This window comes from Macaca nemestrina, chromosome 14 (genome assembly GCF_043159975.1).
Source record: "Macaca nemestrina isolate mMacNem1 chromosome 14, mMacNem.hap1, whole genome shotgun sequence".
NCBI classification, from domain to species: domain Eukaryota; kingdom Metazoa; phylum Chordata; class Mammalia; order Primates; family Cercopithecidae; genus Macaca; species Macaca nemestrina.
Genome location: NC_092138.1, coordinates 80,095,873 through 80,116,478, shown reverse-complemented (window position 1 = coordinate 80,116,478; position 20,606 = coordinate 80,095,873). Strand labels below are relative to the sequence as shown.

Below are 20,606 nucleotides of genomic sequence, written 5' to 3'. Positions count from 1 at the left end.
AGTCTAAACACGTTTACGTTCCTTATTTCATTCAACTTCCACTTGGGGCCCAGATTGAAGCGTAGGTATTCACAATGGTTGAAGCACAGAGAGGATGAGGCAGCGGGGAAAGCACAGAGAATGCCACCCGCTGAGCCCCGGGGCGCTGGGTGGAGCTCTGCGGGGGGCGTCGCCTGCCCCTCCAGGGGGCTCCTCCTTCCGGGGGCTCCAGCCCCGCCCGGCTCCGAGCATGCCCAGTGCGCTCCCCGCCGGTCCGAATGGTGCTGAGCGGGCGCCGCAGCTCTAGGTTTTGCTGGCGACTCGAGGCCGGGCCGGGCGGGGCGCGGGCGGTCCTGCCCCTGGACTCCGGGCTCCGTCGGAATTCCCCCCGACGCGACGCCCGGGCGGCACCCGCTGCAGCGGCGTTATCCCGGGACATGCGGCTCGGGGACAAGGACCGAAATGAGCTTCTAGGGGTTGCCGGGGCCTCAGTCTATCCCTGGAACGACCGCCCCCAGGACCTGGCACCCAGGCCCGACTGGAGGGTTCCAGCCATCTCTGCATCCCTTCGTTCACATATTCAGCAAATAATGTTTGAGCGCCTACTGTGTGCCAGACGGTGTCGCAGGGGGGTCCCTGCAGTAAAGACAAGCAGAGCTACAGCCCCAAAGCTGACATTCAGGAGGGAAATACAACATGAGAATTAAACAAATCGGAGGAAAAGCCAAAGTGACAGATCTCATCTGTTCCTCTGCCTCCTTGCCGTTCCCTAAGCGGTCCGGCGCCCTTTTGGGTCTTTGCACTGGCTGTTCCCTCGGCCAGGAATGCTCTTACCCGCTTATCTGCGTGGCTGAAATACTACTATCACCTTCTCAGTGTCACCCGATCAGACCGCTCATCAGCTCAAGGGCCCTATCCGACTGCTTCACTGAAAATTCACTACTTACCTCCACCCCCAAACCTCCTGACCCTGCTCTTTTTCCCTCTTAGAACTTATCACTTTCTAATATAACGCACAGTTGGCTAATTTGCTGTTTATCTGTTACCAGTCCCTCTTTCCCCAAACTCCACGGGGGGACAGAATTTTTGTCTATTTGTTCACCACGCGAGAAGAACCAGAATAGGTGCTCAATAAATATTTGCTGATAATGGATAAATCGTGTTAAATGCTATGAAGAAAATAAAGTACATGGAGTGGCCAGGAGCAGAGGGCTAATCGAGGAAGGTGGTCAGGAAAGGCCTCTCTGAGGAGGGGACCTATGTACAATGAGAAGGCGCCGGCCACGTGAAAAGCTGGATAAGAACGTCCCACAGAGGGAAAGGCGCGCGCCAATGTCCTGAGGCTGGTGAAGTTCCAGAGTCTGATGGACAGAAAGGTGCTCTAGGATCCTCAGGAAGGCAGGTGTGAGATGAGGCGGAAGTGGGAAGCGGGAGCACAGACCAGGTAGGGGTCCCACGAGCCTTGGGGAGGTTTAACCAGGGAAGCTTACTAGTGCCGCGGGACGAGCACTGGACTGGAAGTCAGCGGGACCTCAGCTCTACCGCGCACCCGTCGTGCAAGACTCCTCGTTTCAAAGTTTCTTTGGGCGCCGACTGCTTGCCTTCCCCAGGCATGAAATCACTGAGGGCCTGGCACGCAGTAGGTGCCCAGTCATGGTTGTGGAACGAATGGCTGCATGCATGCGTGAGGGAACTCAGGGCCTGCCCGGAGCTCGGCGGAGAGCCCCGGTGGCTCCAGGAGATGCGTCGGGGCGCGCCAGCCTGGGGCGGGGGCGGGAGAACACCGCAGGCCAGCCCGGACGCCCGCCCCCCGCCCGGCGCGCGGGCCCTTCGCGGCCAGCCGGGCCGGCGGGAACCGCCCGCGGGCGGCACTGGGCATGCTCAGACGGCGGCCAGGTCGCGCCGCGAGCGAGCTTCCGCGCCGCCCGCACGCGCGACCTACCTGGGCGCTCTGCGCCCCCGGATGCTTCAGGTACTGGCCAGTGCGACCCCAGCGAGCCAGGGGCAGGGCGCGGGGCTGCCGGGGGCCGGGGTCGCGCTCGGCGCCACCCCGCCCCCACCCGTCCCTGGGGCGCGCGGCGGACGCGCGGGCGGGCTGGCGGGTGCGGCGGCACCGGGTCCCCGCACCACGTCGGGGCGGGGAGGGGGCGCCCCGCCGCGCTCACCTGGCGGGGCCGGGGCGGGAGGGCGCGGGCGGGGCGCCGGGTGGGGCTCCGCCGGGCGGGCGGGCGGGCGGCCGGGACGCTGCGCTGGAGCGTGGGCGTGCGCTCCGGCCGGGCAGGGGCGGGCGCAACCCGCGGAGCCCGTGCCACCGGCACCCCCGGAGGACCCTGCGCCGCCGCGACCCCGGCTTGGGGCTCCGAGGGGGCGCACAGCGCGCGGGGAGCCAGCCAAGCGCGGCGGCCAGCGCTTGGCTCCCAGGGTGAATCCGCCTCTCGGCTTTCAAAGATGGCATTTCCTGGGCCTGGCACGAAACTCCAGCGCCAATAAATCCTCCCCGTTCCGCGGGCGATATGGAATGATTTATCAGGTACCTGCGGTGAGACAGCTGCAGAGGGGGGAGTGTATGTGAGAGTGCCCAGCCCCCCCGGAAATTCCCATTTTCAGCTACCTAAACTTACTGAGAAGTTGCCGTTGCCTTAAAAATTCATGGGAAGTTGAGACAACTTGACACCTGGGTTTTCCGAGTTGGTGGAAGGAGCTTGTGACTTGGAAACTGGAGACCTCCGTTCAAGTTGGACTCCCCTTTGGCCAGCTAGTGACCTTGGGCAAGTTGTTTAACCTCGCTGGTCCTCAGTTTCCTCTCTTGCAAACAGCTGGTAATAATGCCCACCTCGCTGGGTTGTTGAGTGGCTTAAGTGGGATAAATTATGTGGAGGTGTTTGGCACCGTGCCCGGCACAAAGCTAGCAAGCAGTTGGCGTGATGTGAATTTAATTCGTTTAGAGACCCTCGTGGCTCTCATTTCAGCAGGAAATTAGAATTAGGAAACCATCTTCACGGCCTACTGGTGGAGTGACAGACCCTATCTCTGTGCCCAGGAGAACTTCTGCCGAAGTCAAGGCCTTCGGAAAAGCAATTTAGCCAAATTGTAATCAGAGAGCATCTCCTTTAAAAGCAGTTTTATACATTCAGAAACTCCAGAAGTTGGCAGTTTGGCTTCACTTACAAAAGAGCTGTTTTGTAAGATGATCCATCTTGCAAATGTTTAAGCAGATGATGGGAGAAAGTAAAGCCTGCTTAGGAAGATTTCTGTTCTAAAAAGCTCTCAAATCCAACTTTAAGTGATTATTTAGATCAGGGTTTCTCAGCCTTGCACTGTTGACATTTGGGGTTTGATAATTCTTTGTGTCGTGGGCATTGTAGGATTTAGAAGCATCCCTGGTCTGTAGATTGCAGTAGCAATTCCTGTCTCCCAGTTGTTCCAACCAAAAATGCTTCCAGTATTGTCAGATGTCCCCTAGGGAGCAAAATGCCACTCCCGCACCCCTTTAGAAACACCAGTTTAATTCATGCTTTCTGTCATTAGCCTGAGTTGTTTGATAATTTCATCTTGTGCTTTTGTAATAACTAACCTTTGCATAACCTTGTAGAACTTACAGAGTACATTCACCTGTATCATCTCATTTAATCTTTACAACTCTTGTGAGGCTGGTGTCACTCCCATTTTACAGATGAGGACATTGAGGCTCTGAGCAGCCAGTTACACAGTATGTGGTAGAGCTGGGATGTGTAACCCAAGTCTCCTGGTTCCAAGGGCAGGTCTTTTTCTTCTGCATCAAGCTGCCTGCCCCTTTGTTGTATTGAGGCTTTGATATGGATGACTTTCCGGATGATTAAATCAAGATGTGAAGTATATTGGAAGTTGGAAACTTTTTTGAGATTGACTAGTTGAAAATTAACAACAGTAAGCTATTATCTGACAGAGTAGGCCATTCTAGTTAAATATTCTAGTTTATAGCGAGCTCCCATAAATCCCACATGCAGTTAATGGAATACCAATTTGCAGAGAATTAGAGTAGAATAGAACGTGCCTAATACTCTGTATTGGTCCTGCGTTGTCTCTAGTGATTTGCCATCTCCTGAAAAGGACTCATATATGCAAATTAGACATTAGCTGGGGAATGTAAAAGGTCAAGTTACTGAAGGCATTTCAGAGTAGCTGAGGCATTTATTGAACTTCTATGTGGCAGATGTAGTGCTGGGTGGGGATGTGGGTTGGACCCTAGAGAATCCAGGGTGCCTGCATCCACTTCCCTGCAGGAAAGGGCAGGCCTTGGTCAGGCCAGACAGGTGGTGGGCCCTCAGACAGCTTGGAGCAGTAGAAAAAGCCCAAGGTACCATGGAAGCAGATTCAGGATCCCATACCATATCATCAGTCATGTCTCTGAGCCCTCGATTCATCTTTTATCATACAGAAGATACTCTGGTAGTTTTAAGCATGCTCATTGAAGTCTCAGAAACCTGGTTAGGGAGGCAAGGTCAGAGACAAATCTTATCCCTGGAAGAAGTTGGGGTTCCAAGGTGGTAACTGGCTTTAGAGAATTGAGACCAACACTTTGTTGGCTGTGAACTGGAAGGTTTCACACATAGTGGGGTTTGTTGCTGCCAAACCCCACCCCGTTCCCCACCTTGCAGATAAGGAAACTGAGCTGGCAAAGGTGGTAGAGTGGGGCCAGGAGCAAGAGGGACCAATTTTGACCTTCTGAACTACAGGTCCAGGCACGCAAAAGACAACATTTTCTAGGATAGGCATAACCTACCAGAAGGGCTCAGATGGGAGGGAGTGAGAAGACATGGCACCCTGCCTTTCCCCAACCGTCAGGGTTTGTGGTGGTTGAGAAGAGACCAGCAATTTGTGGTCCCTACATCTTTCCCCAGGAGAGCTCACCTTCCAGCATTGTGGTCCTGGAAAGCAGGGACAATGCCTCTTTATCTTTTCCCAAGATCTGTTGTAGAAGCTGGAAAGCTGAAGACACCCAGCACGTACCCTGGCCTGGAAGGGCTGGTGGGGGTAGGGTAGCCTACCCAAGCATCAGCTCTTTGTACCAACTCTAATAGAGACAGGAGGTGACCAGGTCAGTGTCCACACTGCTCTTGGCTGGATCCGGGTGACCTCAGAGCCTGATCTTATAGGTGTCTTCTTTCCTCTGGCTGAGAAGGACCTGAGAAATACTTGGTAAGCCCCTGGCTGAAAACTGATCTGGTAATGGGTTCTAAGACCCAGAAATCTTGCATCTCCAGCGCTTCTGCTTGTGTGTGCACCTGAAGCTTCCCACTGCCCCCAGGTTAACTTATTATTCCAAGACCAGGTGTGAGCACAGATTTAACAGCAAATTGAGACATTTATTGAGTCTCTATCATGTGTTAGGCCATAGGGCTACAGAGGTGAACACTGAACCCCTGCCTTCATGGTGTATTTGGGAAGACAGTGACGTTTGTGTGTGTGTGTGTGTGTGTATGTGTGTCTCCATCCATTTGTCCATGGTCCTGTAAGTGCTTTAAAAGGATAAGCTAGATGCAGGAGACACCAGAGGATGCAGCCATTCATTCCCATGGGCATCAGGAGACACTGTGGGGAGTAGTTCTAACCATGGGGAGAAGTTCTAACTTCAAGGCTTAATTTGAATTAAGCCTCAAAGTTAGGAACAAGATGGCATTTGGGGCAGGCAAAACAGCAGGGGCAAAGGCATGAAGAGACTTTGTGGATCGTAGGCATGGTGACTCTTCTCCAAGTCCAGTCTGGTCTTTTTTGTTTTTTGAGACAAGGTCTCTGTCATCGGGCTGGAGTGCAGTGGCCTGATCATGGCTCAAGCAGTCCTCCTTGTACCTCGCACCTGGGACTCCAGGCATGTGCCACCACATCCAGCTAATTTTTTATTTTTTGTGGAGACAAAGTCTTACTATGTTGCCCAAGCTGGTCTCAAACTCCTGAGCTCAAACGGTCCTCCTGCCTTGGCCTCCCAAAGTGTGGCGATTACAGGTGTGAGCCACCACACCCAGCCAAGTCCAGCCTCTTGGTGTTCACTAGTGCAGAACCCACCTGCTGTGGTTAGGGTCTGCCTTATCTCTGGGTGGGCCAGGCCTCACCCAGCCAGGGCTAAGTGCCTATTCTCCTTGATTCTCCTTGTTTTCACCTGGATGGGAGCGATGTCACTGTGTTGTCTTTGAGGCAGGAGTAACTTCTGCAGGGATGCCTCTGGTTTTAGTTATCAGCACTCATCTGTACTTATTGGTTGCCACACGCTGTTGTGAGTGCTCTCCAAATATTAACTTAATTCATTTAATCTTCACAGCAACCCTGTGGCCAGGCTGCCTCTCAGGTACAAGTAGGGGGGGCTGAACTCCTCTGCCCAGTGTATGTCCCTCTGTGGGTGATGTTCTGATTGTGGCACGGCCTCTCTTGGCCGCCTTTACATAGATGTGCCGGGAAACAGCCCAGTCTGAGTTGCAATGGAGCACTGACCCCATTTCCTTTAGGGGGCCGGCAGGACTCTGCTGACTACATTTTCTGAACCAAAGAGTGGGATCTGTAGTGTGAAAAAAGAATGTGTGTGCCACTGCTTTGTGCAAGAGGAGGCCTGAGAAGTGTTTGGATACTGAGAGAGTGGAATTTTTGAAACATTTTGATGGTTTATGTGGAAAGTTAGGACAGAGGATTTGAAATTGGGATAGTCCTGGAAAATTCAGGTCCCATGATTTACTGTTAGGATACACAAGCTTTTAGTAAATGTTTAAGCAGTGTAGAGTGAAGTGAATTTTTTGTACTGAGCCCTAATAGGGAACAAACAGTGCTTTTTAGCCTCAAAATCTTACTGATTCCTTCCAGCCCCATTTTACAGATGGGGTGAGAAAAGTGAGGCTCAGAGAGGTGAAGTAACCACCAGAGGGCACAGTGTTTGTAAGCAGTGCAGCCGAGATTTGTCTTTTTGTGGTTTTTGTTTGTTTTTTAAATATAGAGACTGGGTCTCGCCATGTTGCCAGGCTGGTCTTGAATTCCCGGGCTCAGCTGATATTCCTGCCTCGGCCTCTCACAGTGCTGGAATCACAGGCATGAACCACTGTGCCTGGCTGCAGCCAACATTTGAACCCAAGCCTGTGCCTAGACAAATCATCTGTTGTCAAAGTCAAATAAAATATAAAAACAGATACTTCTCTAAATTTAAAATGTTTTGCGGCCGGGCACGGTGGCTCAAGCCTGTAATCCCAGCACTTTGGGAGGCCGAGACGGGCGGATCACGAGGTCAGGAGATCGAGACCATCCTGGCTAACACGGTGAAACCCCGTCTCTACTAAAAAATACAAAAAACTAGCCGGGTGAGGTGGCGGGCGCCTGTAGTCCCAGCTACTCGGGAGGCTGAGGCAGGAGAATGGCGTAAACCCGGGAGGCGGAGCTTGCAGTGAGCTGAGATCTGGCCACTGCACTCCAGCCTGGGCGACAGAGCGAGACTCTGTCTCAAAAAAAATAAATAAATAAAATAAAATAAAACGTTTTGCTTGTGAGGTAAGAATAATAATTTGGGAAATCTATACAGACCAGGTGGTCTTTGATTTGGAAAACAAAGAGAAGGTTGGGAGTGTTATTAGAATGAGAAATGTTACGTATTGTTTTGAAAAAAAAAATGGCCATTGGCACTAGAGAAGCTCTTCGGGAGCTGGCAAGCTCTGATTGTTGCATGACGGTGGTAGATAAAACTAGACTTAGAATCACAGCAATTTGTTTCAGTAGTTATTAAATAAAACTGATTTTAGGTTGTAACAGGCAGTTTTAGCAGCCAGGCTTGCAGAGAATTTTATTTTTGGAGCAATGTTATGTGCCCTGAGTATTTTTCCCCTAGCCTCTCGACTCTGATTTAGTTGGACATGACAATAATGACCCAACTGTGTAATCAACTTCCACCCTGTAAAATGAGAATCATAATAGCACCTATTCCCTTTAAGTTGACTGTCGTAAATGAGCTAATGTGGAAAACCAACTAAGGCAAAACTTGGCATAGAAAACGGGTTCCTCGCTTTGTGGTCAGACCCCTGACCCTCCAGACAAGCACTTTGATCTGTGTCCAGTGCTGAGTCGCTGTGGGTGAGTAAGGGTCCCTCCCCAGCCAGAACCACAGGTCCTGGTTCTCAGGACTGAAGGGATGTTCCAAGAGGAAGCATCCAGGACTGTGCAGGGGCCATGGCTGCCTGAACACTGTGCTGATGAGGGGCCCCTGGTGTAGGAGTGGGGTTGGAGACCTGGCCCATGCGTGCCACCTCCCTCAGCCACATCAGCTTAAGGGCTAGCCCAGAGGTTCTCAGTGAGGGAGGCAGCAACCAGCTCCATCAGCTGTCTTTTGACTACCAGCCACTATTGGGCCTGGGGAGGGGAGGTTAGCCTCCTGAGCTCAGTCTTCCCCACTGGTTCCCCCCCAGTTCCCTCCCCTGCTCTGGTAATCAAATGCATACATGGTTCTTGTAGAAAATAAAAGTGTCAGGGAACACAAGAAAAATTATGCACGATGCTTCTCATGAAAGCAGCTGGTCTACTCTCAGCACTGCCGCGATCTGCACATGCCCTCTCCCGCTTCCAGTGTATTCTCTACTCCGCAGACGAAGGAGTCTTCCATACACACCTATTTCTCTCAAACTGAAGACAAAGCTGATCTCTCGGCATCTCCTGCAGGCCCTATGTTCATGCTCTTTCCAGCCCTTACCTCACTGTGCTCCTTCCTGCTGCAGGGACTGCAAGAGCTTGGGACCTTCTCCCCCTCCCCACTGATTACTTCATCCTGTGTGTCTCAGCTCCATGATTGCAGAACCTTTGCTCACCTTCCTGACTTGAGTTAAATTGTTGCTATAAATGTTCATGCCACCAGATCTCTCTCTATTATAGCACTTTTCCTAGTGGCAATTTTGCAGCTAATTAGTGTAATTATTTGTATTAGTACCTGTCTCCCAGCTACACTATAAGCTGTATGAAGGCAGGGTCTTTTTTAAAAAAAAAAATTTTCTAAGTTTTATTTTTTTTTCTTTTAATGACTTATTTTGATCCAATTCAGACCCATAGGAAAATTGCAAGAATAAATCAAAGAAGTCCCATAAACTCTTCACCCAGATTCCCCAAACATTATCATTTTATTCTATCCCTGTATATATATATATCTTTCCTGAACCATTTGAGGATTATTTATCGATGCCTCCTTTCCCCCTACATTTATTTCCTAAAAGCAATGATATTCCATAACTACAAATTTTAGAATCAATAAATTAATATTGATACAACATCGTTTACCTAAACTATGAACCTTAAGTTTTATATACTGTTTTTTTTTTTTTTTTTGAGAGAGAGAGTCATCCTCACTTTGCCACCCAGGCTAGAGTGTGGTGGTGTGATCTCGGTTCACTGCAACCTCTGCTTCCTGGATTCAAGCAATTCTCCTGTCTCAGCCTCCCAAGTAGCTGGAATTACAGGTGTGTGCCACCATGCCTGGCTAATGTTTGTATTTTTTGTAGTGACGGAGTTTCACCATGTTGGATGCTGGTCTCGAACTCCTGACCTCAAGTGATCCGCCTGTCTGAGCCTCCCAAAGTGCTGGGATTACAGGCCTGAGCCACCACGCCTGGCCTAGATGTTAAGTTTTGCCATTGTCTTAGTGATGTCCTTTTTTTTTTTATAGCCAAAAACAAACAACTCTTATAAATAGGTTGCGTACGGTTGTCATGTCTCGTTAGTTTCCTTTAAACTAAAACAGTTCCCCAACTGTTCTTTGTCCTTCAGGACCTTGACTTTTTTTGTCGTCATTTTTCCAAGATGGAGTCTCGCTCTGGCGCGATCACAGCTCACTGCAGCATTCGACTCTGGGTTCAAGCGATTCTCCTGCCTCAGCGTCCTGAGTAGCTGGGATTACAGGCATGCACCACTACACCTGGCTAATTTTTTGTATTTTTAGTAAAGACAGGGTTTCTCCATGTTGGTCAGGCTGGTCTCGAACTCCCAACCTCAGGTAATCCGCCCACCTCGGCCTCCCAAAGTGCTAGGAGTACAGGCGTGAGCCACTGTGCCCAGCTGGACCTTGACGTTTTTGGAAAGTACAAGCCAATTATTTTGTAGAATGCCCCTCACATTGAGTCTGTTTTAACTCACCATTTTGTCCCCAGTGCCAATGCCAAGCACAGTGCCTGGACTGTCAAATGCACTCAGTAAGTATTTGTTGAACGAGGAGAAGGAGAGATGGAAGGAGGTGCAAGGGGAAAAGTCAGCAGGTTTTCTGCTTTCTTCCACCCGCAAGCCTTTCCCTGCTAAGCGATTTTTTTTTTTTTTTTTTTTTTTTTTTTGAGATGGAGTCTCGCTCTGTCACCCAGGCTACAGTACAGTGGCACGATCTCAGCTCACTGCAACCCCTGCCTCCTGGGTTCAAGTGATTCTCCTGCCTCAGCCTCCCGAATAACTGAGATTACAGGTGTCCACCACCACGCCCGGCTAATTTTTTGGTTTTTTTTTTTTTTTTTTTTTTTTTTGAGACGGAGTGTCTCTCTGTCGCCCAGGCTGGAATGCGGTGGCCGGATCTCAGCTCACTGCAAGCTCCGCCTCCCGGGTTTACGCCATTCTCCTGCCTCAGCCTCCCGAGTAGCTGGGACTACAGGCGCCCGCCACCTCGCCTGGCTAGTTTTTGTTTTTTTGTATTTTTTAGTAGAGACGGGGTTTCACCGTGTTAGCCAGGATGGTCTCGCTCTCCTGACCTCTTGATCCGCCTGTCTCGGCCTCCCAAAGTGCTGGGATTACAGGCTTGAGCCACCACGCCCGGCCTGGATGTTGTTATTTAGTTGCAGTCATACTGTATACAGGTTTGAATCCTGATGTTTTTATAACAAAGCTTTCCCCCAAAAAGAGAGGCTTCCTGAGAAGATAGTGAGCTTGCTGCCCTTGCAGGTATATAAGCAGAAGCCAGATGACGGTTTGGCAGGGATACTGGAGAGGCGAATGGAACGTTTGGTGAGGGGTGAGACTCATCAGGTTGGGGGTCCCTGCTAATCTTGGGTAGCCTTCTCTAACGTCAGCTCTGACTTCACAGGCCTAGGACCCCAAGAACAGTGCAACTAGAATTTATCATCCCAACCAGAACAATCTGAGAATGAAAAGGGGTGCTGTTAATAATTGCACCTGACTGACGGGCCTCAGCCGGGACTGCCCTAGGTAAATCCGGACGTGTGGTCACCCTATTTAAGAGTGACTTCGAGGTTGAGATCAGTGCAGGGTGGGCCAGCATAGAAAACCCTCTAGCACTAGGAATCTTCTACCTGGATAAAGACAAAACTAATCTCTGCGTGGCCTGCAGGCCTGATGTTTGTGGCTTTGGTCCCCACTCCTCTGTGGTCCCACCTCCAGTGGGATGCCACTCCCCAGCTTTGTGCCTGCCACACCGGCCTTTTGTCAGCCCTCACCTCACTATGGTACCTCCCTGCCACTAGGACTGGCAGAGTCTGGGACCTCACTCGCATACCCAGGCTGGAGGGAGGAGCAGGGACAGAGTTTATGATAGATGGACCGGGAGATGAAGAAGCCAGCTGTGCTTCCCACTGACCAATTTCTAATAGAATTTAAGAGCTGGGGTGTGTAAGCAAAGAAGGGCAGGAGGCAGGAGTCACCCTAGACCTTATCTTCTTTCCTCTAGTGCTCACACTTCCACCTCTTCTTCCTGCACCAACGCCCACATCCCTGTTCCAGCCCTAGTTCTGAGATCATGACTAAGTCACTGACCTTTGGCAAAGGCAGGGAAGCAGGTGGCATTGGGGACCCAGGCACAAGAGGATGGGCACTGGATGAACAGTAGGTGCAGACAGGGACTTGGATGCAGAGAAACCAGGCAGGAAACCAGCATCTAGGGATCCCAGTAACAAGGTCACTACAGGGCCATTTATCAGGAAGCCTAGATTTGTAATACCAAGTGCCCAGACTCTCAGTCAAGGGGTCAGGCTGTGGGATCCATAGAATCTGGTTCTTTAACTTATTTTCTGCCTAGAAGAAAATACAAACCTTACCTTCGTGGATTACAAATTATTATAGGATGAAAATGTGAAGATAATGGAGCTGTTTTCTGGGAAGCATCCCAGTCATGTGAACTTTAAGAACACTGTCCAGTGCAGTCATGTTTTTATTACTCTAGGCATCAGCAGCTTTAATGGAAAAGCCAGTTAGTAAAGGAATGTTCCAGTTCTTAGAATGCAAGATACTAGTACTGCTGAATGTTGGAAAGATTTTCTGGTTAACTATGTTATTAGATTTTACTGCTTAAAAATGTACTTTCAGCCGGGTGCGGTGGCTCATGCCTGTAATCCTAGCACTTTGGGAGGCCGAGGCAGGTGGATCACCTGAGGTCAGGAGTTCGAGACCAGACTGGCCAACATGGCAAAACCCCGCCTCTACTAAAAATACAAAAAAAATAGTGCTGGTGGGCGCCTGTAGTCCCAGCTACTTGGGAGGCTGAGACAGGAGAATCACTTGAACTTGGGGTGTGGGGGCGGAGGTTGCAGTGAGCCAGATCATGCCACTTCACTCCAGCCTGGGTGAAAGAGCGAGACTCCATCTCTAATAAAGAAAAAAAAGTAAGTACTTCCCTCCTCCCTCCAACCCCACACAACTGCTTAAAAGCATTTAGTTTGGGGTCACTTTTTATAGGAAGAGCATGTCACACAGTGTCAGAACTGGAAGGGACCTTAGAAAAGCCTTTTCCGCTCCCTCTTTTGTGGATGGAGAAACCGAGGCTCTGCATGGGGTGTAACATACTCAAGGGCACATAGTCAATAGCAGAGCAAGAATGGTACCCATGTCTCAGAATTTCCAGCCCCCAGATCTTGGGTGTGTTTTCTACATCTCATCCAAGGAAGTTTATCAGATGAGCCATGTATTTTTAATTATTTTGTTAATACCTTTTGGCATTTCTCTGGCGACAGAAATAAGTTGTATTGGTATTGAAGCAGTTAGGCATTTCTTGCTGAGTTTCTCTATGTAGAAGTTGCTAGGCTATCTTTTTTTTCTTTTCGTTTTCATGTAGAAAAGATTATATATACCTTCCACTGAATTTCCATATCCTGTAGTGGTGTTTCTCAAACTATAGCACATCAGAATTACCTGGAAGGCTGGAAGGCTGGTTAAAAGAGGCTGTTAGGCCCCACCCCCAGAGCGTGTGATTCTCTTGGTCTGAATCAGAGCCTCTGGTGAGGCCGGAAGTTTTGCATTTCTAACAAGCTCTCTGGTGATGCCACTCGTTTGGAAGCCAGGGACTGCCCTTTGAGGTCCGCTGCCCAGGGTTTCATGGCACTTTTAGATAATATGCTCTGCGCTTTGTGGCCAGAGGGGCCCTCCCTGCTCTTGCCACAATGGCCAGGGACTGCTCACTTGTTAAGACCAGAGGCAGGTTCTCATATCTCAGCCCATATGGTCAGAGAGAAATTCCTCTCTGTTCCAGGGCTTCTGTGATGCTCCTCTTCCCTCCTACCTTCCAGCCCACCTTAGCTCTTCCTCTGCTGCCTGTTCCCTTTATCCTCTGCTCTTACTGTCCTGCAGGCCTTTTCAGGTAAACTCAGTTGGTTCTATCAGCAGGGGCTCACAGGTCTGTGTCTCCAGCCTGATCATCTCTGGGTATATTAGTCCATTCTCACGCTGCTAATAAAGACATAACCCGAGACTGCGTAATTTGTAAAGAAAAGGAGTTTAATTGACTCACAGTTCCACAGGGCTGGGGAGGCCTCGGGAAAGTTACAATCATGGCGGAAGGGGAAGCAAACACGATGACCTTCACACAGCGGCAGCAAGGAGAAGTGCAGAGGAAAAGGGGGAAAAGCCCCTTATAAACCCATCAGATCTGGTGAGAACTACCACAAGAACAGCAGCATGGGGGTAACTGCCCGCGTGATTCAATTACCTCCCACCTGGTCCCTCCCATGACACGTGAGAATTATGGGAACTACAACTCAGTGAGATTTGTGTGGGGACGCAGCCAAACCATATCACTGGGCATTTCCAATCCTGTGTATATCACATCTGCACAACTCCTCATGAGTGCCCCCAAGGCCCCTCCTCTGCATTTCTGGAACAGAGCTCATCACCTTCTTTCTTAAAAATGCCCTCTCCACTAGTCCTCTCCACATAGTCTTCCTGCTTAGAAACCTAAGGTCACTCTTCACTTGTCCCCCACACCTTAGAAATCCCTTCTTCAGTCCACTCCTCTTTTCCACTCCACCCGAACTGAGTTTGCTCACTTCTCCCATTTGCCTCTTTTGCTTACTGTCACAAATAGGCCCCTTGCGCCTGTACCTCCTTCACACAGCTACCAGAAAAACGTTCCCTTAAAAAGCACAGAAGATCACCTCATTCTGTGCGGGCTCCATCTGGCCTTGCTTTTCCCCGTCTTTTCTCCAACCCCGCAAAATGTACGCTGTAAGCCAGGGCTTCACAAGCTTTCGTGTTAAAATGCAAATACATACTCAGCAGGTCTGGGCTGGGCCCTATACTCTGCCTTTCCAGCACCCTCCCAAGTGGTGCCAGGATGGGGTCCGTAAGCCACCACATGTTGAGTGGCTGGACTCTAGGGGAGATCTGTGTTTCACAGAGTCCTGCAGACCTGTCTTCACTCTGTTCATAGTGCAAGAATTTCTGAGTTTTGTGTTGTAACTGTAATGTTTTCTGTTGTATGTAAAATTAACCTTAAATGTTTTCAATCGTAAACTTAGATTTGCTGTTGCAGTGGTTATTTGCTATTGAAAGAATTTTCGAAGACCAGGAAGGGCTTCAGTTTTCCTCAGAGTTACTAAATAGGTCCAGGTGCATGGGTGTATGGGGGTCAGGGATGGGTCTTGAGAATGTTTTTCCTTTAAAGGGGTACACACTGCCAAGGGGTTCCCTCTCGTGAGCTGCTCCAGGACAGAGGCTCTCCCTTACTCAGTCTTCTCAGGATGGGTGGTAGAAGGGGAAGGAAAAGAGTCTGGTTTCCGTAGGAGGAGGTGAGTGTGGAAACTGATAATTCCGGCAGGGAAGACTGGGCGGGGAAGGGGAGCTCTCCTAGGGAAGGTGCTGCCAGTCACAGAAGAGGGTGAGCATCTGGGGACTGGATCTTATATGACTCTTTTTATTTTTATTTTTTATTTTTTTAAAGACAGAGTCTCACTCTATCACCCAAGCTAGAGTGCAGTGGTGCTATCATGGCTCACTGCAACCTCCATCTCCCAGGTTCAAGTGATCTGCCCACCTCAGCCTCCCAAGTAGCTGGGATTACAGATGCACACCACCACGCCTGGCTACTTTTTGTATTTTTAGTAGAGATGGGGTCTCACCGTGTTGCCCAGGCTAGTCTTGCACTCCTGGACTCAAGTAATCCACCCACCTTGGCCTCCCAAAGTGCTAGGATTACAAGTGTGAGCCACTGCACCTGGCCTTATATGACTCTTGATAAGGCTTTGCTGTTGAGGAGCCAGCTGGGGAAACCACTGGTAGGCATGCCTGGGAGCCAGGCTTTGTCCTAGTGCAGGATGGGGGGTCACAGAGGGCTGAGGACTGCGTGAGGATGAGTGGGCAGGAGGTAGAGCCATGTGCACCTGGGAGAGTCAGGATCTTGCCACAGCAGGAGGGTCAGAGAAGCAAGTCCCAGGTAAATGTGGGGTGAGGGAATGGGATGGATATCAAACAAGGGTGCTGCTGACTTTGACCAGCCTGCTCCAGAAACCTCACTACCCTCCTGCGGCCTCTGAAGTGCAGGCACCTCAGTCCACCACTGAAGAGTTTTTCAGGGTCTGGTCTCTGCCTCCTCTCCCACGTGTCCTCCGTGACTTTTGCCCCTCAGTTCTAGCTCCCACCCAAGGGGCTGTTCCTCACTTCAGATTCAGATGTCCGTCCTCACCTCCAAGCTTCCACAGAGGTGGCTTGGCCAGGCTGCCGTGCTCAGTGTTAGCTCTCAGCACAGGTGGTGAGCCTGGGACCATCACTGGGCCCCCAGTCGCTCACTCCAGGGCCCTGCTCGAGCCTCCTGAGTCTCGGCCTCCACCTCTCCACACTGGAATGCCAGTGGTATCGCCACCTCACAGGGTCGTGTGATGATCCCGTTTTGACAGAGCAGCATGCTAGGTACTCAGGCAGTACTGGCTCAGCTCTCTGGACAGAGGGACTGCCTTTGGACATGTGTCCACAGCTTGAGGTGGAGAGAGCTGTGGTTGGTGTGTACCACCCAGGGCAGGGTGGGGCTCAGGCGATTTTGCCTGAGGTGGACACTCCAGAGGTTGGCGTTAGTTCACTGCGTAGATGTTGAAGGCATCAAAAGATGGCAGCTGGCGACAGAGTGAAGAGGAGGAAGTTGGAATTGGGATGGAGAGCACAGCCTGTCACACTTTATGCAAAATGATTCAGATTCTGTAGGTCAGGTGTGGGGCCTGAGACTGCATTTCTAACAGGCACTCAGTGATGATGAAGCCACTGGTCCATAGACTGCACTTTGAGCAGCATTCATCCAGAACATGGTTAATGATGGGGAGCCTTGTGGAGGAGAAGGTAGAGAAAAAACATGCACAGCTTAAAGTATAGCCAGCTTTCTGCCTGGCTGCTTGGAGACACCTCAAATGGGCAGGTGTATCCAGGCGTCTGGGGTCTGTTGGGTTCTATTGGAATCAGATTGTGGGTGATGATGAAGACTGATTGTAAAAGTCCGGTGAGAGCTTTGGGAGACATATGGAGTGATTTGATTTTGTTGCTTGATATCACATCTCTCACAGTCTGGCTTCACAGTTATATCCTCCTTAGGAGGCATCGCTTTCTGCCAGAGGTTGAGCCATGGTCACACCCTAGAAGGTCCTCTGTCTTAGCACTCCCCACCTGGAAAGCTGTGATTTGTACATCTCCCTCTCTCTGATTGGTCTGTGAGTTCCCAGAGAGCTAGGACCTGAGACAGCTTCTTAACCTTGTCCTTCAGCACCTGCCTCACAGCCGGTGTTAGAGAGAGGGGTGGATGCAGGTTTTGAAGGAAGAATGAGTAAAGCCTATGATCAAAAGGGAAGCAGGAGAGCCCAGCACTGAACCGGGGCACTGGAGCCTGTCGCTGTGGACAGGAGGCCCAACTACAGCATTAGCCAGGCCTTTGGTGAAATTGCCAGGAGCGTGGTCTAAAGGGGACTCGCATATTGGGCATCAGCTCTGAGGAGTGAGGGCTGGGCCGTGAGTTCTCTGAAGGAGTGGAGGGCTCCACGGGGGAATGGCAGTTTCAACCAAGAAGCTATCATGTTGATCTGGGAGCCAAGAGAAAACCTACTTTTCTTCTGCTGCCTTCAGGAGGGGGAGGACAGGTGCCCAGATATATGCAGACTGGGGATCAAGACTTTTCTCCCTGTGCATTAGGTCACCGATAGCAGCTCTTCCCAAGGCTGAGTAGAAGCAGCAGATAGGGCTCCAATGCGGGGCAGTGTCTAGAGCAGCCCACAGCCTTAGCACCTGTGAGTGCTGAGGAGGACCCTGAGGGTTAATGTCAGTTTCATTTTCCTGAGGAGGAAATGGAATCTCAGAGAGGTTCAGTAACTGGTCCAAAGCCATAGATCTGGGAAGTGCAGGAGGCAGCCCAGCGCTGGAGCTGGTTTCTGGGGGAGGAGTGGGTCCAGGTATGGATTACAAGGCCGGAAAATTGCAGAGGTGGTAGGGCAGGGCAGACCGTGGGTAGTGGGAGGGGACCCAGGAAGAGGAAGCAGGGTTGGGGATGCAGAAATGGGACAGGAGGCACCAGAGAGTCAGGGAATGGAGATTTAAACAGTTTAACACCCTGGCACCAATAAAGCATTAGGTGACAGTATTTAAAACAAAAAAAAAATTCGGTCAGTTTGACTTTATTCTAACTCATCATTGCTCATCATAGAAAATATAGAAAAGAAAAGAAAAGTCGAAAGAATAGAAAAACTAACACGTGTGGGGTTTTGTCTTTCAGATTCCTTTGTTTTAATTAGTTGTGGTTATCCTGTAGATACAACTTTATAACAAGCCTCTTAATATTCTGATCACCCAGACATCCTGTGGCTGTTTTGTGGCTTACTTAACTGGTCCTCTGAAGTTGGCAGGTAGCTTTTTTGTTTGTAATTCTCAGTGTTATAAATGTTGCTGGGAGGAAAATCTCTGCAACTAAAACTTTTTTTCATGTCTGAATATATCCTGACAGCAGGTTCCTAGAAATGGAATTACTCAGTCAGACTGCCTCCCAGCCCCGTATTGGAATGGTATGCTGTGTTAGCGCTGACACAAGCCTTCTAAAAGTGCAGGTGTAAGCCCTGCATGCATTAGTTGTTCATTCATTCATTCATTTGTGCATTTCACATGCATTTCTTAAGCGCCTATGGGTAGAGGCTCCATCTATGGCCTGATCAGCAGGGAAGCAGCTGCCAGCATCTTGGACCTGACCGAAAGGTGGGGGAGTTTCTGACTGTACATGATGTTCAGCCCTCCCTGTCCTTGTCACAGGCCCAGGAGCCCTGGACAGCCTGTGGATCCAGAAGTAAACTTGGGTGCCTCTGTGGCTGCAGGGTCCAGGCAGTGCCTACCCATCTGCCTTCCCCTCTTGTGACACTTAGTGACATACTACATACTGAGTATGGGGTTCCCAATTTTATCAATGTATTCATGCATTCCATAGATACTTAGTGCCTCATATGCACCGGACACTGTTCTAGATCCCATGGAGATGGCAGTTCACTACTAAAATCCCTGCCTTTAAGGAACTTACATTTAAGGAGAAATGTAAAGTAGGGCGAGAGGGAGAAGGAGTGATCAGGGAAGGCTTCACTGATGAGGTAAGATTTAAGCAGGCACATGAAGAAACTGAGGGAGAGAGCCAGGTGCGTATCTGAGGGAAGAGAGTTCAAGGAGAGGGAACAGCACGTGCAAACACCCAAGGTTGGAACAAGCTTGGCACCATCTGGGAACAGCCAGAGAGCCATGAGACCCTGGTGGAGCAGAATGAGCTCTAGGACTCAGGGTTCATTTCCCCCATCCCCTTCGGAGGTTTCAGAACCAGAGGGCCACCCCTCCTCTGAAGCAGTTCAAACTAACCTCATGTATTTCTCTTGCTTATCTATAGTGGGCCATCACTGAGACCTGTGTTTCGTGGGGTCTGGCTTTGGAAGTCCCTGCCATGCGCTGCCCTGCCCTGCCCTGCCCTGCCCTTGAGTTTCCTCATCTGTGCAATGAGGGACTTGACCCAGGAGACTGGCAAGGGTACATTGGGCTTTCCTCTGTCTTGTCCAGTTAGGTGCGTGAGTTTGGTCTTGGGTCATTTTTAGGTTAATAGTAGGAGTGTGTAAGTGCCATTGTTGATATTTAATTCTTAATATGTTTAGCCTATTAGATTTCCTTTGTTATGAAAGAGTCTCCCAGCCAGCTGTGGGTGGCAGCCTTGCAGCAGTCATAAGAAGTGAATGGAGGGATGACGAGTTGATGGATAAACCCTGCTGGGTACCAGCCACTGGGCAGGCTGCCTGTGTGGCAGTGGTGAGATTTTAAAGACTCAGACCCAGCCTTTTTGTGTAGGGATGTTAGCTCTGCCAGAAGATCATGCTGGGGAAGGACTCCACTCAGCAAGACCAGAGCAGCTACTACCTCATACCATATACAGAAATTAACTCAAAATGGATCAATGGCCTTAATAGAAGACCTAAAGCCATAAAACTCCTAGAAGAAAACATAGGGGTAAACCTTCACGACCTTGAATTTGGCAATGAATTCTTGGATATGACACTAAAAATGCAAGTAACAAAAGAAAACTAAATTGGGACTTCATGAAAATTAAAGCTTTTTTGCATCCAAAGACATTATCAAGAAAGTGAAAAGACAACCTATAGAGTGAGAAAATAGGCCAGGCGCAGTGGCTCCCACTTGTGATCCCAGCACCTTGGGAGACTGAGGCAGGCAGATCATTGAGTCTAGGAGTTCAAGATGAGCCTGGGCAATATGGCAAAACCTTGTCTCTACAAAAAGTGCAAAAATTAGCCAGGTATGGTGGTGTGCGCCTGTAGTCCCAGCTACTAGGGAGATTGAGGCTAGAGGATAACTTGGGAGGTGGAGGTTACACTGAGCCAAGATGGTGCCACTGCCCTCCAGCCTGAGTGACAGAGCAAGACCCTGAAAGTCAATAACCCACATTAACACAAACCAAATTTTAAAAATGGGCAGAAGACTTGAATAGTCATTTCTCTAAAGATGCACAAATGGCCAGTAAACACATGAAAAGATGCTCAGCATCATTAGTCATTATGGAAAATGTAAATTAAAGCCACAATGAGGCACCACCACTGCACACCTACTAGAATGGTTTTGATCAAAAATGGGAAACTAACAAGTATTAGCAAGGATGTGGAGGAATAGTAAACTTCTTATATTGTGGTGGGAATGTAAAATGGTGCAGTCTCTGTAGAAGACAATCTGATTGTTCCCCAAAAAGCTATACACAATAGGGCCAGGCACGGAGGCTCAGGCCTGTGATCCCAGCACTTTGGGAGGCTAAAGTATGTGGATAGCTTGAGCTCAGGAGTTTGAGACCAGCCTGGGCAACAGGGCGAAACCGAGTCTACCAAAAATACAAAAGCTTAGCTGGGCGTGGTCGCACACACTTGTGGTCCCAGCTACTAGGGAAG

At 49.9% G+C, this 20,606-nt stretch overlaps 1 protein-coding gene across 6 annotated transcripts in view; it reads left to right on the top strand.

The window, feature by feature from the left end:
* Nucleotides 1-1,813: 1,813 nt before the first annotated feature.
* Nucleotides 1,814-20,606, top strand: part of LOC105481051 (protein tyrosine phosphatase non-receptor type 3) — a 124,719-nt gene continuing 105,926 nt past the window's right edge. For 3 of the 6 annotated variants that reach the window (XM_071078136.1, XM_071078137.1, XM_011740304.3), the window contains exon 1: nt 1,815-1,951. The gene's annotated coding sequence lies outside the window, so the exon portion shown is untranslated. Of the gene's footprint in view, nt 1,952-2,358; nt 2,510-20,606 lie in introns of those variants that run through there. The other 3 variants (XM_071078135.1, XM_011740302.3, XM_011740301.3) reach the window with 2 other exon arrangements.